The following is a 16,747-nucleotide window of genomic DNA, read 5'->3' on the forward strand; positions in this document are numbered from 1 at the left end:
TGATGAGCGACTACAAGAAAGAGCTCAAGGAGTGTACCCGCCAAGGGAGACAGATGTCTAGACCCGTCTGGATGACTCCCGATTTCTGGACTGGACTCCAGGAATACTGGCAGCGTCCCGAGGTTGAGGCTGTTTCTACACGAGCACGTGCCAACCGGATGTCCGAGCCCGATGGGGAGGGTACAGGGATCAGTAGGCACGTGGGCGGGTCTCAGTCGACTCGTATCCTGCAGCAGTATATGGTATGTAATTAACAAATAATTAAGTATATAAATTAAATTAATATCTTGACTAATATAACTTATCACGAGTTATATAAATGCATCTACAGAGCTTGGAGGCTGATTTTCCCCAGGATTCACCGAACTATGCCACCTTCCTCCGCCTCCACATGTACCCCGACGGAAGTTATATGTCTCCGAGAGATGCAAGAATTGACGTAAGTGTTTAAGTTTATTCAAATATCTAGTGAATGTATTTATTTTCTAACAATTATGCATTGTTATGTATGAATTAGGCCGAGATTCATCAAGTGGCCGCTGCCACAGGACGACAGAACCTAGTTAGACGAGGTGTATTTGGAGGTGGTGCATCCGGATAGGTCACGGATCTACGGCGTCGGGAGTGCCGGGCAGAGTCAGGCTAGTAGGGGGTCTATCCGTAGCACGGACAGTTCTGCGGTGTCTCAGCAGCTTTATGAGACACGGATCTCCACGCTGGAGGAGCGATTGGCGGCAGAGCAAGCACAACGCCAACAGATGGAGGAGCGCATGGCGGCAGAGCAAGCAGCACGCCAAGAGATGCAGGACCGCATGGCTCAATTGGAGGCGTTTATGAGGATGTATTAATGCTCAGCCACCTCCAGCCATTGATGCCGATGATGATGATGATGCTTAGAATTATTAAAACTATATATTTATGTTTTCAAACAAAATTACATTTGCATTTTCTTTTCAAATTTATGTTGTATTGAACTATATATTTCAAGTGCTTTAATTATTAAAACTATATATGTTTTATATATTTACGGCAATGATGATGATGATTGCATTTAACATAAACAAATAAATTCAAATCACATTATAATAACCAAATTAAAACACTTTTGGTAATGTTAAAAAAAAAAATTAATAATTAAATATTTTACCGACGATAAAAATAAGGATCGAAACGAACTCGATCACTAATTAACAACATATTTCAGGTATTATCTCCACATATTCAAAGATTATAATAATTATATGAGTGAGTATATAGCATTTAAATGAATTAATAGATGTAGATATATCAATAATACGAGTGTTCTGTACTGGTGACCACTCGAAAAGAATTTCAAAGTTAAGCGTGCTTGACACAGAGCACAAGCAAAATGGGTGACCCACTGGGAAGTCGGGTCACCGACGGGGAAGTTCGTCTAAAGTATGCAATACCGTATAAATACGGAAATAAATTGTAGATATACAATAAAATAAATAAATAAATAAATAAAATAAAAAAATTACCGAGGGCAAAATGCCGTCGGTAATTACCGACGGCGTTTTGCCCTCGGTAGATACGCGGCCTCCCTCCGGCAAAGAACCATCGGACGGCGGCGGCAGAACGCCGTCGCTAGTTTTCCGGCAGGCTCGCCGGACTCCGGTAGATATTTACCGACGGCAAACACACCCTCGGTAAGTAGCGGCGGTGGTTGCCGCCGTTAATTCTCCGGCATGGCTCCGCCGTTTAACGGCGACAATTCCGGCGGCATCGCCGCCGTTAACGGCCGACGGCGTCCGTTCGCCGCCGTTAATGTTGTTGCCGACGAACAGTTTAGCGGCGGAATATTGCCGCCGGTAGCACTGTTTACCGGCGGCCGTCTTTTTTTACCGACGGCATTTCGCCGTCGGTAATCACCAATTTTTTTGTAGTGCTCGTAGCTAAGCCTGAAACTGTGCCTAAATTTGTGCCTGTGCGGCTGTGCCTCATCCCGCACCCTCAGCTCAGTTTGTATCCTCGCCTCGTATTGTTGGAGATCCTGCTTCTCTGACTCTAACAGTCTCTCCTCCATCCAATGATAGTCATTCCATTGATGTGCTAATGCCACCCCCTCTAATGATGATGAATGTGGCAGCTCAATACTGCGACTAATTGTGGCTCTACTTCGTCCTCTATTAAAGATCTCAAAGTAAATATAGAAATGTATAAATAAATACATTGAATAAACAAAATAAATTGATAAAATTATACTTATAAACACATACATTTTTCTTTTCATCGTCATCAGAGGGGGTGGCATTAGCGCATTAGTGGGAGGATTATCATTGAGTGGAGGAGAGGTTGTTAGAATTCTAACAGAGAGACAAGAGCGCCAACGATACAAGGAGAGGATGCAAGCTGAGTTGAGGGCGCAGGACGAGGCACAGGCACAGATTCACGCACAATTTCATACTCAGCTACGAGCTTAGCAGGAGGCTCTTAGCTCAGTCCTGCGATTAAATGTGGCTCTACTTCAAACCTCTGTTAGCCATCTAAAAGTAAATATAGGAATGCATAAGTAAATACATTGTATAAAAAAATTAAATTGATAAAATTATACTTATATGCACATACATTTTTCTTTTATGCAGAAGAACCTTATATATATCAAAAAAAAGAAATCCAGTTGCAAGAAATTTTAGCGACAAAGACCACAGCTAATTACCAGACCAATTTAGTGACTTCACTGCGGAGTTGGTCTGGTGGGTGGCAAGAAACTCAGTTATATCGCTTGCAAAACTGAAAGCAAAATCTCAATTTCATTGATGTGTCAGTTGATGAAGTAAGTTCCCTAACATAAGAAAATTGAGAGGATGCTAAGCGATCAGAATCCTACATTTCATGAATTCTTCATATAGTGACACAAATGATGAGATCGAAAAGGAACGGTACCTATGCAAATGGATGAACAATTTCAATACCTCTTGAGATGGTGAGAGGTTATGCCCCCCCCCCAGCCATATCAATATCTGCAATATAATTCCGTCAACCCCCTTGAATGCAATACGTAGTTTCCTCATGGAAGATTGCTTCTCCCATACCTGCATGCCATTAACATTATAATATCCCTGGATATATACTCCATTCATAAGATCGAATAGAGGGACGCCTAGGTTAGATCGAGTGTCCTTTTCTAATTCAGGAGGCGCTTGCATGTATAACCTTTTCCCCCTGTATGAGACGCTCCTTCTAGTCAGGAGCAGACGAGGGTGATCTTCTAGTTGATAGATGAACTGTTGCAGATTCAAATATCAGTTAAAATTACTGACACAAAAACTATCAGGACCATAGGAGTCTCGAAAGAAGAAAATGTGATGAAACACCTTTTTTAAAGTAACAGATTATGTTGCTTTTAGCTTTAAAATAATTTTTTCACCCATGGGTTAATTACCCATGGGCCAAATAATACTCATACTCAAAAAAGCCCAAAACTAATTATGTTGCTTTTAGCTTTAACATAATTTTTTCACAAATCTAGTATTTTCGCCACCCCACCCTCTCCCAAGACATTTTTTTTAACTTTAAAATTATTTTTTTTCACAAATCTTGTATTTTCGCCACCCTGCACCCCCCCTCCTCCTCCCAAGACAATTTTTTTTTAATTTTTTTTTTCAGTTTTTTTTTAAAAAATTGACCTGGAGTGGGGTGAGTCAGTGGTGAAAAAAGCATATTTGTGGAAAGTGCAATGCATTTTTTATACAATTTAATGTATGTTTACGTGCAAAGTTATGCATTTTTGTAATATTAAAAAAACAAAAAAAAAAGTTAATGGGTCGAGTCAGACCATACCCGAAACAAGCGGGTCGAAATAGCCTGAATTTGAAAATGTAAATTTTCAACTTTGTATAAAGTGTAATGATAATTATAGTTATTAAATAAATTTAAAAATTATTTGATAATAAAAATTAGCATGACACATTATTATTAGAGTATTACGTATCATAATAAATAAATACGGAGTAAATATTTTTATGTACTAACATAAATAAAATTTTAATGAAGAGATAAAATAAAATATTTAAAATTTTAATTTTTTTTCATTTTAAATTCATTTTTTATGATTTTTATACTATATTAAATTTAGGGTAAATATCACTTTATATCCAAACGTATTAGCGTTTTAATGAATATGCTCATCGTTCCGATAAGTGCAAAAAAGTACCCAACATATAAAAATTTTATTATTTTTGTCACATAAAAAATTTCCGTCGATGGAACAGTGACGTGGATAAACGGAGCAGTGACATGGCTTTTATGGCACGAATTTTTTTTAAAAAAAAAACAAAAAAAAAATTACACATCATTTTCGGGCTGAATAGAAGAGCATAAACCCTCAAATTTTCCCCAAATTTGAAGTTCTCCACTCTTCTCTGCCATTACCTCTTCGAAAATTTCAGTGCAATGATCACTAATTTCTTAGCAACAAAAATACCGCAACTAACACGGTGCAATTGTAGCACAAATTGGTAACCGAGTATCGTATCCACAGGGACTAACACAACGCAATAACTTTAACTATCTCCTAAACAAACTTAAGTAGTAGACATGTAACAGAACATAAAGATTGATTAACTTAAACTAAAACGCAAATAGCAACTAACAAAAGCACGTAGAAGAATTCAAATATAAGGAAAAACAGCTGATCCTAGGGTAGTAAATTCATTAACTAAATCTACGCAATTAATCTATTAATCCTATGTACCAGTTTAATCCAGTTATGATGAGAGATCACTTAATTAATCAACCACTCTCGCTAGAGCAGCAACGATCGTAGATTAGTAAATTATCTATCTCCGTTAGGTCTCAAGAAAATCTACTAACTCCCAATAGCTCCCTATGATCCACCTATCTCCGCTAGGTCTCAAGGTTAAAATCATATCATACATTCCTGAATCCGCTAAACAGTTATCTCCGCTAGGTCTCAAACCGAATAGCTAAACATGCAAACTATTGATCAGATAATTCACAAGAAATTAAGCACCAGGAATTATGAATCATAAACTGGAAGGCACAAAAGTATTAACAAATAAATCACATAAATTCAATCAACTATTTACAAACCCTAGAATCAGCGAAAGGAAACTAGCCAGACATGCTAAAATAAAACATAAACATAATTAAGAAGAAAGCAATTGTAAAAACTAAATTATATAAAAACTGAATGAAAACGATTGTAGCGACTTGAATCTTCAATCTTGATCCAAGCCTTGAAAACTGGAAAACAATAAAATTCTAAAAGCTAAAAAAAACTAAAATATGAATGTTCGGGTTCGGGCGTCCTTGAATAGGTCAAAAGAGGACGTATTTATAGTTTTCAGATTTCCTTCGATCACCATGGAAGTTGCCATGCAAAGTAGAATTCTAATGGTAATAGAATCGTGTAAAATAAGGCAACTCTCCAGCTGGATGCGCGCTCCGGAAAATACTCCTACTCTTGCCGAATTCGCAGCTCTCGCCAGAGGAACGGATGATTTCTCTGACCTCGCCAGAGAAATGGGTCGCCAGCGGAATGGTGATTTCTCTGCTCTGTCTTCGCCAAAGAAATGGTTATTTCTCTGACTTTTCACTTCCCTGACTATTGAGCGCTGGACTTTACTTCTCTAATGCTGGCGCTTCTCTGCTCTGGAGATGTCGGTTCCTCTGCTCTGGAGAGTTGACTTCGCTGCTCTGGTATTTGATTTCTCTGACGCCAGAGGAATGGTGATTTCTCTGCTCTGGAAATGTCGGTTCCTCTGCTCTGGAGACCAGAACACCTAGAAAACGCCAAATTCATCCAAAATTCTCCAAAACTGCATTATTCCATCTCGAAAGCCTAAATCTCCTGCAAAGCATAAAATACACCATAAAACGCACCAATTTCCAGAAGATTATCTTAAAATACGCACATACAAACCCTTAAAAATAGAGCAATTTAAGCATAAATCAACTCCCCCACACTTAACCTTTTACTTGTCCTCAAGCAAAATCTATATGAATCCTAGGAAGAGATTGATTTCAACAATATTAATTTCCATCCAAACATTCACAAAGTCAATTCAAAATTTTACAATCAACACACATCTCTCGATCATGCAAGTAACTCAAAGTTTAAGAAGCAACAAAAGAGTAATGCAAGTAATTCGATCAGACCCAATTCTCCGCTAGAAGTGAATTCCCTAATGTGATCGCCTTTATAATCAATATCACCATTTTTTCACACCTTTTGTGCTTAGAATTTTCGACAGTTGAGCCATAATTCATGAAATAAAACCATTTGGATGTAATCCAAAGTCTTTTCACGTGGTTTCTCATGCTCATAGTTAGACTAGAGGAGCAGAGACTCAGAGCTGCCACTTTTCAGAACAGGCCAGATGTTTCAGAGCTGGCAATTTCGGAGTTGGCAATACGTCCAACTTTTTTATTTTTCACAGATAAGATATGATCGTAGGCAGTCACAATGACAACACTCCTTCTAACATCTACCGGACAAATCACGTTTTACTAACTTACAAAAGTGTTGCAACAAAACTCATAATTCTTTGCACAATCAAGAAACATATATTAAAAGTAAAATGAGAATAACCACCAAACAAACACAAACCCGAAATGCACATTGAAAACCATCTTCTCTTCCACAAATTCATAAAAATTAGCAAGATTCGAGACCAAAAACTAAGCGTAGAAAGATTGATCTCACCCAAATTTTTGAAAATATAAGCAACAAAACACCCCCCCACACTTAAAGCATGCCATGTCCTCAGGGCATAAAAGAAATAAGAAGAGTGTAGAAAACATCCCTGATTATTGGCATTGACAAACTGAATCATCGTGAAAGGCGGTGAAGAGGGGGATTTGTGGTCTGTTGCAAAGGGAGAGTGGCGGCGCTGGGTAGGGCAGCGAAGAGTAGAAAAGGTTGCGCTGGAAACATGAAGACCTCCAGAAATCTGGCAGAGAAACACCTGTTCCTCTGGCGGTGGCATGAGCAAAGCGCGATCTCTCGCAACTTCCAGGCTCAACACTGTACTAAAAACCCCAAACAAAACAAAGAAACAAAAAGAAACAAAAAGAAACAAAACGACACTAAAAGAAAGAAAAACAAAACAAAGAAAAACAGTTGGGTTACCTCCCAACAAGTGCTTAATTTAACGTCTAGAGCTCGACGATACCTCAAAACTTCATGGAGGTCGGAAACAGCACTCTAACCATTGGAAAACTTTTCTACTCTTGGGTGCTCTCTCCACCAAAACACTTCTCTTGGCTTGAACATCTTCCACAAGCATTGCCCCCTTCTCATTCTTGTTCCGAAAAATCCGGAATTTCACTTTCTTCTTCTTGGGGGTATGGGCTTTCAAAGACCCCCCATCATGCTCCAAAAACAAACACTTCTCAAAAGTCAGAACTTCTTTTGGTTTTGGAGTTTTTTTCTTGGCTTCATACTTGGGCAGCTCATTCTTCTCAACCTCTTCATCCTCCGAATTTGCTAGAAAACTGTCAGCCAAATTAATCACTTCATTCTGGGGAACTTCCTTTGGTGGAGGTTTCTTGAAAATCACAGTTTCCCTATAGGCTCCCAATGTCATCTTTTCATCATTGACGCGGAAAGTCAGATCTCCCTCTTGCACGTCTATCAATGCACGGCCCGTAGCTAGAAACGGTCGCCCCAAGATCAATGGAGTATTCTTGTCCTCCGGCATGTCCAAGACTACGAAATCTGCAGGAAAAATAAACTGCTCCACCTGCACTAGGACATCCTCCACAATTCCCTTGGGATATGTGATGGAACGATCTGCCATCTGCAATGCAATAGAGGTAGGCTTGATATCTCTAATCTCCAATCGGTTGAAAATAGAAAGAGGCATCAAATTGATGCTTGCCCCTAAGTCACAAAGAACGCGGGAGAAGTTCTGCCCTCCAATCACACAAGCGATAGTAAAGCTACCAGGATCCTTCTGATTCAATGGTAGCTTCCTTTGTAGCACTGCACTGCATTCCTCGGAAAGATTAATCGTCTCATATTTCCCCAACTTCCTCTTGTTGGAGACTGCATCCTTGAGGAACTTGGCATATCCTGGCATATCTCTCAAAGCATCAAGTAAAGGAATGTTGATGTGAAGCTTTGAAAACATCTCCATGAACTTGGCTAACTTCTGGTCCATCTTCGGCTTTGCCAGGCTATTCGGGAAGGGTGCTACAGGCTTGTACTCTGGCCTGAGAAACGTAGGAGTAGGAATAGGATTCTTAACAGCAGAGGTATTCGACGATACCTTGGTAGTAGGCGGCGAATCGCACACAATCGTCTCCAGGTCATCCTCCTCCATAATCTCTACATTTTTCTCCTTTCCATTCTTGCCGTCCCGCTGCTCTGCAGAGGAATGGCGATTCCTCTGCTCTGTATGATCCCGCTGCTCTGCAGAGGAATGGTGATTCCTCTGCTCTGTATGATCCCGCTGCTCTTCATCCTCAACTGAATTATCAACCACCCGTATGGAATGACATTGCTGATTTTGCTGAAGCTGTTGATGTTGGCTCTTCGGATTGAACTGAGTGTTGCTAGGGAACTTTCCTGGTGTGTGCTGCGCAGCTTCTTGGTTGGCCATCTGACCAACTTGCGTCTCCAACATCTGCACTTGCTTGGAGAGTGCTGAAAAATTATTTCCAATATGACCTACTTGAGACTCCAAATTGGTCATCCTTGAATTAACAGTTGTCTTCATGCTAGACATCTGTTAACATCTGCTGCATCATATCCTCCAGTGTTACTTTCTTCGGTTCATCGATAACTCCTCCGTTAGATACAGAAAATCCAGGTGGAGGCTGCAAAGCATTGTTCGGATTGCTGTAAGAAAGATTAGGATGCGGTTGTGCTCCTGGCTGGAACTGCTGCTGACCCTGCTGAAATTGTGGACCTCTGCCATACATTCCTGGTTGTCCTCGCTGGAAATTTCCATAGTTTTGGCCATTGACAAAATTTACGTCTTCTATGCAGCTGGAAATCTTAGTAGTCAGCTCTGCCAGCTGTGTAACCATCGCTGCCATAGGATCAGAGCTGGAAGCAGCTGCTACCTTTTTCAATTGAACTCTTTCTACTGGCCATTGATAGCTTGTAGAAGCCATACTATCAATAATGCTCCATGCTTCAGAACTGCTTTTCTGGAGTAGAGAGCCACCTGCAGCTGTATCCATATGCATCCGCGTACGTTCCCCGCAGGCATTGTAGAACATGATCACGAGCGTGCCTTCATCAAATCCATGGCCTGGGCACTTTCTGATCTTTTCCTGATACCGCTCCCACGTATCCGCTAGCTTTTCTCCCTCGTACTGTTGAAACTGCACGATGTCCATCTTCAATTTCAACGTAAGGCCAGGCGGATGAAACTTGCGTAGGAATGCATGAGCCAAATCCTCCCACATGGTATTCTCTTCCAGCTGCAGTGTATGATACCACGACTTTGCCTTATCCCGCAGCGAGAAAGGGAAAAGACGAAGACGGATAATATCATCGGGAACACCATTCAACTTTACCGTGCTGCATAGCTCCAGAAACTGTGCCAGGTGCGCATTAGGGTCCTCTATAACGTTCCCTCCATACTGATTCTGTTGGACCATTGTAATTAAACCAGTCTTCAGCTCAAAATTATTGACATTGACTAGGGGAGGTTTCTGGTAAATATACTGAGGAACGAACATCTCTGCAATCAGAGGTTGATTCTGAGCTTCTTTAGCAGCTTGAGCATCCAACAGCTGTTGCAGCTGCTCCTGTAGAGCACGAATTTGTTCATCAGTAGCCATCGTATGCAGTGCCTGAAAAAATAAAAAAAAATGAGAATTAGAAAAATAAATAAATAAATAAAAGCATGAAGTACTACTAAGTCCTATCGGAGATATTAAAGAAACTTCTAATCAGTCCCCGGCAACGGCGCCAAAAAGTTGATCACTAATTTCTTAGCAACAAAAATACCGCAACTAACACGGTGCAATTGTAGCACAAATTGGTAACCGAGTATCGTATCCACAGGGACTAACACAACGAAATAACTTTAACTATATCCTAAACAAACTTAAGTAGTAGACAGGTAACAGAACATAAAGATTGATTAACTTAAACTAAAACGCAAATAGCAACTAACAAAAGCACGTAGAAGAATTCAAATATAAGGAAAAACAGCTGATCCTAGGGTAGTAAATTCATTAACTAAATCTACGCAATTAATCTATTAATCCTATGTACTAGTTTAATCCAGTTATGATGAGAGATCACTTAATTAATCAATCACTCTCGCTAGAGCAGCAACGATCGTAGATTAGTAAATTATCTATCTCCGTTAGGTCTCAAGAAAATCTACTAACTCCCAATAGCTCCTAAGAATAGCTCCCTATGATCCACCTATCTCCGCTAGGTCTCAAGGTTAAAATCATATCATACATTCCTGAATCCGCTAAACAGTTATCTCCGCTAGGTCTCAAACCGAATAGCTAAACATGCAAACTATTGATCAGATAATTCACAAGAAATTAAGCACCAGGAATTATGAATCATAAACTGGAAAGCACAAAAGTATTAACAAATAAATCACATAAATTCAATCAACTATTTACAAACCCTAGAATCAGCGAAAGGAAACTAGCCAGACATGCTAAAATAAAACATAAACATAATTAAGAAGAAAGCAATTGTAAAAACTAAATTATATAAAAACTGAATGAAAACGATTGTAGTAGCTTGAATCTTCAATCTTGATCCAAGCCTTGAAAACTGGAAAACAATAAAATTCTAAAAGCTAAAAAAAATTGAAATATGAATGTTCGGGTTCGGGCGTCCTTGAATAGGTCAAAAGAGGACCTATTTATAGTTTTCAGATTTCCTTCGATCACCATGGAAGTTGCCATGCAAAGTAGAATTCTAATGGTAATAGAATCGTGTAAAATAAGGCAACTCTCCAGCTGGATGCGCGCTCCGGAAAATACTCCTACTCTTGCCGAATTCGCAGCTCTCGCCAGAGGAACGGATGATTTCTCTGACCTCGCCAGAGAAATGGGTCGCCAGCGGAATGGTGATTTCTCTGCTCTGTCTTCGCTAGAGAAATGGTTATTTCTCTGACTTTTCACTTCCCTGACTATTGAGCGCTGGACTTTACTTCTCTGATGCTGGCGCTTCTCTGCTCTGGAGATGTCGGTTCCTCTGCTCTGGAGAGTTGACTTCGCTGCTCTGGTATTTGATTTCTCTGACGCCAGAGGAATGGTGATTTCTCTGCTCTGGAGATGTCGGTTCCTCTGCTCTGGAGACCAGAACACCTAGAAAACGCCAAATTCATCCAAAATTCTCCAAAACTGCATTCTTCCATCCCGAAAGCCCAAATCTCCTGCAAAGCATAAAATACACCATAAAACGCACCAATTTCCAGAAGATTATCTTAAAATACGCACATACAAACCCTTAAAAATAGAGCAATTTAAGCATAAATCATGCAACACCACACCACCCAATTTGACGACGTCTAAGCGGAGGAGCAAGCGAGAGCTTTATTTCGACGGTAGATGTTGATGTAGCGAATCAATCTAATGCCTTTGTTCATTGATAATCAGTTCAAAATTCTATTGACTCTGAGCAACGGTAATAGATTAGTTCAAAAAAATTCATCTTTCAGTTGCTCCGAACAATTTCCTTTTGTTGTTGATACATTGAGAGAGAAAAGTAGGAAGAACTCAAAAGGGCGTTTCTTGATTTCTTGATTCTGGGGCATTTTCTCATTGTTGTTGGCTATCGATAGGGATGTCAAAAAAGCCCGAAACCGACGGGTCGACCCGAATAGACCGATAAAAAAGGTGGGTTAGGGCTGAAAATTTTTAGCCCGAAAAAAATTTAGCCCGAATGGCCCGAACCGAAAATAGCCCGAGCCCGATAGGGTTGGCCCGAAAACCGAGTGGGTTGGCCCGATTAATCGAACACATTCTTAATAGGGTTAATAGCCGAAAAATACACGAAATTTTACGAAATTTGCAAATTGCACATGACCTTCAAAAATAGCCTCAGAATACATCACCTTTTAATTTTGTTGCAAATTGCACACGGCGAAAATTCCGGCGAGGAATAAGTTTGACCGGTGATTACGTGGACATTACATGGCATATTGCGTGACTTTTTTTACACGTTGGCAAGCCGCGTGGTCAAAACGATGTCGTTTTGATATTTTGAAGAATTTACTAAAAAAAAAATTGTCTCCCTGTTTCTCCTGCGATGAGCAGTTGCGCCGTTCAACCGCTGTGTCCCCTCTTCCACCTCCACTCAACCGCCACCTCCACCACCCATTCCTCATCGACGCTGCCAGAGGAATGGTGATTTCTCTGCTCTGGAGATGTCGGTTCCTCTGCTCTGGAGACCAGAACACCTAGAAAACGCCAAATTCATCCAAAATTCTCCAAAACTGCATTCTTCCATCCCGAAAGCCCAAATCTCCTGCAAAGCATAAAATACACCATAAAACACACCAATTTCCAGAAGATTATCTTAAAATACGCACATACAAACCCTCAAAAAATAGAGCAATTTAAGCATAAATCATGCAACACCACACCACCCAATTTGACGACGTCTAAGCGGAGGAGCAAGCGAGAGCTTTATTTCGACGGTAGATGTTGATGTAGCGAATCAATCTAATGCCTTTGTTCATTGATAATCAGTTCAAAATTCTATTGACTCTGAGCAACGGTAATAGATTAGTTCAAAAAAATTCATCTTTCAGTTGCTCCGAACAATTTCCTTTTGTTGTTGATACATTGAGAGAGAAAAGTAGGAAGAACTCAAAAGGGCGTTTCTTGATTTCTTGATTCTGGGGCATTTTCTCATTGTTGTTGGCTATCGCCTATCGACAAGTGATTCTTGCAGAAGCGCTTTAGCTGAGAGAAAAATTTGAGGGTTTATGTTCTTCTATTCAGCCCGAAAATGATGTGTAATTAGTAATTTGACTTATACTTAATGATGTGTAATTTTATTTTATTTTTTTAATTTTTTGTGCCATAAAAGTCATGTTACTGTTCCGTCTCGACGGAAAATTTTTACGAGACAAAGATGATAAAATTTTCATACGTTGGGTACTTTTTTACCCTTATCGAAACGATGTGACATATTCGTTAAAACGCTAATACGTTGGGATATAAAGTGATATTTTCCCTTAAATTTAAGATACATATTGAATATTTTTTTCATGAATTAAATTGAAACAATGGTGTCAAATGGCCACATTGAAGATGCAAACACAATATTTGGCCACTAATTGAAAAAACACAAATTATGGTCATTAATTAGGCAATATGCCTAATATACCCCTAAGTCAAAAAAAATTATTTTTTTATTTTTTTAATTCTCTGCGCCCTATCTACCCCTTGACCCCACCCCCCTCTCCCCCCCACCACCCACCCCCAAGCCAATTTTTTTTTTACTCCCCATCCCCCAGAACCCCCCGACCCCACCCACCCCCCCCACCCCTAAGCCAATTTTTTTTTCTTACTTCCCCTGCCTTGTCTACCCCCTAGACCCCCGACCCCATCCAACCCCAAGCCAAAAAAAAAATATTTTTTTACTTCCCCTGCCTTGTCTACCCCCCAGACCCCCGACCCCACCCACCCACCCACCCCCAAGCCAAAAAGAAAAAAAAAAAAATTACTCCCACTGCCCTGCCTACCCCCCAGACCCCCGACCCTACCCACTCCACCCACCCCCAAGCCAAAAAAAAATACTCCCTCCGTCCACCAAAAAAACTCCTACTTGCCCTTAAATATTTGTCCACGAAATAAACTCCTACTCTGCTTTTTGGACAATTATACCCTCCCTTGGTTTTAAAATTACTACACTTTTACCTATTGGGTCCACTTCACTCTACCATTACTTATGTAATTAGTCTCCCTTAAACTTATTATTATTATTATTATTGTTGTTGCTATTATTATCATTATTATTATTATTATTATTATTATTATTATTATTATTATTATTGTTATTGTTATTGTTATTATTATTGTTATTGTTATTATTATTATTATTATTATTATTGTTATTATTATTATTATTATTATTATTATTATTGTTATTATTATTATTATCCTTATTATTATCCTTATTATTGTTATTCTTATTATTATTATTATTATTATTATTATTATTATTGTTATTATTATTATTATTATTATTATTATTATTATTATTATTATCATTATTATTTTATATATTAACTCTATTAGAGTGGATTTTTAAAATGGCCACTTTCATATAGTAAAATTAAAAATTGTCCACTAAGATAAAAATATTAAAAAATGGCCACTGTTACCAAAATACCCTTCCACATTAAAAATTAAAAAAATGGCCACTTTACATCACCCCTTTAAAAAATCCCGCAATTCACAACCAGTGTGAATTCACAACCAAAATTTTTTGGTTGTGAATTCACATTGGTTGTGAATTGAGAATTCACAACCAGTCGAATTCACAACCAGAATTTTTTGTTTGTGAATTCACAATTAGTCGAATTCACAGCCAAAATTTAATTCACAACCAGTCGAATTCACAACCAAAAATTAATTCACAACTAGAATTTTTTGGTTGTGAATTCACAACAAACGAATTCACAACCAAAATTTAATTCACAACCAGATTTATGTTGGTTGTGAATTCACAATCAGTCGAATTCACAACTAGAATTTATTTTGATTGTGAATTGAGTTTTAGTTGTGAATTCATAGATCTGACTGTGAATTCAAGAATATTAAGTTGTGAATTCAAGAACATTAAGTTGTGAATTCATAGATCAAGTTGTGAATTTGAGAATATTAAATTGTGAATTCATAGATATGTTTGTGAATTCAAGAACATTAAGTTGTGAATTTATAAACCCAATTGTGAATTCAACATCATTAATCAATTATTCATAGTAATATTTTTTTTTGTCTTTCAATCAATTAGATCTCTCAAATAAACTTCGTATATCATCACTGAAAAAATTAGCCTCACAAAAAAGTACATAATTAAATGAGAAACTCAAGAACAAATACCGTAAATCCCAAATCTGGAAATCCATGAAGTAATTTACTTACATTGTGAACAAAAAAGCAACCACTACATAAGACCAACTACACCACATCTAGGTGTAACGTTCGAGCTAAGCATATATTGTGAACAAAAAAGCAAACAGATAATCATAGGCAAATGCAGTAAAGAATATTAACAATTCACAGCATCTGATATAAGCCAAACAATGGTGTAAAGATCATCTAACAAGAGCAGGGTTCATGTGGACTTAGCATCATTCCTCTCCAGATTGCTCTCCAATTCCTTCCTCAGCTGCACGGAGAAATCATTGTTCACACATCATCATCATCCCAGTCATCTTTTCAATGCATTAGAAATGGAAAATTTTTAGTTCGCTGTCAGCCAGCCCTTGCCCCCAAACTCTCCTCGGAATTTACAACTCCAGATTATACAAAATCGAGCCCTAATTCCTTCGTCTGAAATCGCCAATACCTCTCAGTCGCCGCCTCTGGAAGATTGGCGAGAGGTCAGCTCTCCGTCCACCATCTTGTCTGCTTCTCTTCGCCCCCCTCTCTCAATTACCTATGCTCGAGGAAAAAGGGAGAGCCCTAATTTCTTCCTCGAATTCTCGTCTGACGAGCAACTGAAGCTGCACCGACGTTGTTGCGATTGCCGGAGATTGAGTGGCGACGGCGCGGCGGACGGGCGGCGAGAGGGAGAGGGAGGGGGAGAGAGAGAGAGAGAGTACAGCGACAGAGAGAGAGAGAGGATGGAAACTCGCCAGAATGAGCGGCGGCCTTCATATTCTCTTCTCTTCCGAAATTCGACAAGGCTCGATCGATCGGCGCGGCGGTAGCGCGAGCAGCGGCAGGCTCGCTCGCGGAGGTCGACATCGGAAGTGTGGCGGCGGGGGTGAGGCGGCGGCGATAGTGAGAGGTGGTCGCAGATGAATTTTGACAAAGCTAGAGAGAGAGAGAGCGCAACGTACGTGAGGAGAGAGAGAGAAAAGAGAGAATGAGAGAAAAATGAGTGGCCATTTTTTAATCTTTTAAAGGGAGGGGTATTTCTGACATTTTACTCAAAAACTGGCCATATTTTAATGTTTTTATTTCATAGGCTAGATTTTAATTTTACAATATGAAAGTGGATACTTTTATATATTAACTCTATTATTATTATTGTTATTATTATTATTATTGTTATTGTTTTTATTGTTATTATTGTTATTATTATTTTCATTATTATTGTTATTATTATTATTATTATTATTATTATTATCATTATTATTATTATTATTATTATTATTATTGTTATTATTGTTATTATTATTATTATTATTATTATTGTTATTATTATTATTATTATTATTATTATTATTATTGTTATAGTTATTGTTATTATTATTATTGTTGTTATTATTATCGTTGTTATTATATCCTTATTATTGTTATTATTATTATTCTTATTATTATTATTATTATTATTATTATTATTATTATCCTTATTGTTATTATTATTATTCTTATTATTGTTATTATTATTATTATTATTATTATTATTATTATTTATTTTTATTATTATTATTGTTATTGTTATTGTTATTGTTATTGTTATTGTTATTGTTATTGTTATTGTTATTGTTATTGTTATTATTATTATTATTATTATTATTATTATTATTATTGTTGTTGTTGTTGTTGTTGTTGTTATTATTATTATTGTTATTATTATTAC

This window comes from Salvia miltiorrhiza, chromosome 5 (assembly GCF_028751815.1).
Source record: "Salvia miltiorrhiza cultivar Shanhuang (shh) chromosome 5, IMPLAD_Smil_shh, whole genome shotgun sequence".
Classification (NCBI taxonomy): Eukaryota; Viridiplantae; Streptophyta; class Magnoliopsida; order Lamiales; family Lamiaceae; genus Salvia; species Salvia miltiorrhiza.